Source organism: Echinops telfairi, unplaced genomic scaffold (assembly GCF_000313985.2).
Source record: "Echinops telfairi isolate 266 unplaced genomic scaffold, ASM31398v2 ScPeMD7_23;HRSCAF=83, whole genome shotgun sequence".
Classification (NCBI taxonomy): domain Eukaryota; kingdom Metazoa; phylum Chordata; class Mammalia; order Afrosoricida; family Tenrecidae; genus Echinops; species Echinops telfairi.
In genome coordinates, this window is record NW_022103920.1 from 16,078,659 (window position 1) to 16,082,043 (window position 3,385).

A 3,385-nucleotide genomic window follows, 5' to 3' on the forward strand; every position below is an offset into this window, starting at 1 on the left:
TCCTATCTGTACCAGTGTACATCCTCTGGTCTAGCCAGACTTGTCAGGTAGAATTGGGATCATGATAGTGGGGGGGAAGCATTTAGGAACTAGAGCAAAGTTGTAACAACCTTTCAGAGGAAAATTGAGTGTACTCATGAAATGTCAAGTGAATTGTAGCCAGTAGAGGGAGCCAGTTTCTAACTAAACTGGGGAGCAAAATTTAACTAGTGGAAATGTGAACCATTTGCAGATAGTTAACTAGACAGGACACAGTGATTTTTTCCTAGTTCAACAGTAAATACAGGCAGGCAGGCTACCTTGTATTTCCGACATCAGAATTCAGGAGGGGATCAGAAATAGAAAGGCTGGTTGGTGAGAGTGCCACCGGGCCCGACAGACTATGACCTAACTGTTTCAGTTAAAATAAATCAAGCTGCTGCTTCTCTTACCAATAGAAGGGGGATATTTTCCAATCGTGTTCTCTCAATGAAGGGTGCATCTTTCAACTCACACCTCAGGCCTTCTTCTCTACTGCCCTCTAGTTATTTTACTTGATTGTATAAACTGGGAACGACAAGATTCAGCAGGTAATGATTTTAATAACAGCTCCAAATCACCATCCCATATGTTACCCACAAAAAAAGCATCCTTCCTTGGTTAGTTACTGAGAAATACAGGAGTGGATGCAGACGAGAGTCAGTGGATGGACACCCTCCAGGCAAGTCATCCCAGAGGGGCTGATAGGAGGCGCCATGTGCCTGAGAAGGAATGCCAAGGGAAGCACGTCGCCTTCCTGCCCAGCCTGAAAGCCCCGCAGGAGAATGGCTGGTTTCAGTGATCCACATTGGGCCCAGTTCAACTGGAATAACAAGAGTTAGAGGTTTTATGTTTGGTCCTTGCATCTTTACACTGGATAATTCCCTGGCCATGTTAATTATCTATCTTTTGTTTCTGTGGGGGATGATAATAAAGACAAATGATGAACTTTCCAGGGTCTGAATAGCTTGTGGAGGAGCCCTGGTGGTGCAGTTGTTAGGCATTGGGCTGCAATTCACATGGTTGGCAGTTCGAAACCACCAGCAGCTCCAAGGGAGAAAGACTGGGCTTTCTGCCCCCATCAATAGTTACAGCTTCGGAAACCCACAGGGGCTCAGTATGAGCCAGCAATGACCCATTGGCAGTAGAGTTGAGTTTTAGACAGCTCCTAAGATAAATTGTAAAAAATCTAAGCGCTTAGGTGTGAGATTCATTCTTCCCTCAGAACAACAGAAATCAGAAACAGAACATTTTGACACCTGTTCTTTGGAAACACCTAAAAGCCTGCAGGAGTGCAGGAAAAGCGTTGACTATACTATTGTGTTCAACTGATACCCTGTCATGTGCAACACATTCCCAGAGGATGCTCTTTGGATAGACGTGTTATAGCATCCTTGATACATTCAGATGTAGAGCTGTTTGTGAACAGTGCTGTCAGAGTGGCAATAAGATCTAATTTTCTGTTTAAAAATACTATACACACCAGATGCACAGGTTACACACCAGGCTGCGAGCCAAAAAACCAGCTGTTTGAGCTCACTAGCCACTCTGAGGAAGAAAGATACGGCGGTCTGCTTCCAGGGCGATTGGCAGCCTCGGACGCTCTGTGGAGCAGTTCTGCTCTGTCCTGTACAGTTACTATCAGGCAGGATGGACTCCATGCTAGTGGGTTTGGTTGGTTTCCATATCCGTCACTGCCATCGAGTCAATGCTGACTCACAGCAACCCTATAGGACAGGGTAGAACCGTCCCTATGAGTGTCTGAGACTGTAATTCTTTAAAGGGAATAGAAAGCCTGTCTTTCTCCCGAGGAGCTGGCTGCTGGTTTTGAACTGCTGACCTTGTGGTTAGCAGCCCAACCCATAAACCACTATACTACCAGGGTTCCTACACAGATAGAACTGGATCTCCTTTCTCAAGGACTTTTTTCACTAATAGACAAGAAAGGAGTTCTTTTATATACTGCAAATGGTAGCAGCCCTAGATTCTAACCTTCTGGGCCACTAGTCAGTCCATTGATACAAGGCAGTGTCTTGCAGTACTCAGGAGGAAGGAGGCTACTTCTACTAGGTCTCAAGCCCAAACATCCTCAACACCTGGTTTGAACTCCCGACTCTTCCACTACCCTAGCCCACAGGCAGTTGGTGCCCGGAGCTGTCCCACAGCTCTCATAGCCCCCTCAGGAGCATCTTTATGGTTTACCTTCTTCATCACCGCTCTTCTCACATCTCAAGCAGGTGTTCACAGGACAGCCGGTTCAAAGCACAGCACACTACAAGCCAGGGCTGCAGGGTAACCTCTGCCACCCCTACTTCCCAAGGGAAAAGGCCATGCAAAGACTCTCTAATTGGAGTAAGGGACAGTGGGGTCTGCCAAAGTAGCCATCTCCCGGCAGTCTTTTCCCTTTCACATCCCCAATCACTTGACTGCGTCATATGTTGTGCTAGGGACACAGCAAACATACACACAAGCTGGCCGCCCACTTCAATAATAAATCTCAGCTAGAACAGAAACGAATGCCTCTTAGGACTGACTGATGTAGGCAAGTAGGGTGAGCGCTCTGCATTGGCTTAGTTTAATAGTTCATTTCTTCTACCAGATTGTATCCAGAGACTGCTTTTGAGTATTAAATTGCAACACCTGGTGTCAGAAGGCCTTGGCGTTTTTTATTGTACTTTCTAGGGTATGTAGAACATCCTGATCTTTCCCCCTTTGATACACCTGGGCAGTTAGTCTCTATCAAGTGCATGGAGGGACCCCAAAGGGTTGCTGGGTAGATTTAGCCCAATGACAGGTAACATGGCACCAGGGAACCAACTGCCTTTCTTTCCTGGGTCTTCACAGGGAGGAAGGCCACCGTGGGTGGTATTTTAATGGGTACTGGCACCCTTTATGCCTCTCCTTCATCGTTGTTCGGTGCTGACTAATCCGTTGATTCATGGTGGCCCCGTGTGTGGCACAATGGAACTGATCTACAGCTGTGATCTTAGTGCTTTCGGGCCTAGCTTCCAAGGTAAGTGAGAACTGCTGATCTTTCCGTCAGCTGTTGTTGCTGCAGTGGATCAGGTGCTAGTGATTCACAGCGACCCTGGGTGCCACGAGGGAAACACTGCACGGTCCTGCGCCAGCCTCACAAATGCTGTCTGAGTCCTCTGTGGCAGGCACTGCATCGAACCATCTCGAGGAGGGGCTTCCTCTTTTTCACTGACCCTCAGCTTTAGCAAGCACGACGTCCTTTCCCAGGGACCGGCTCCCTCCTCATCACATGTCCAGAGTACATGAGACGTTAAGCCTCATCATCCTTGGTTCTAAGGAACATTCTGGGCTGGAATTCCCCCAAGACAGATGTTTGTGCATCTAGCGTCTA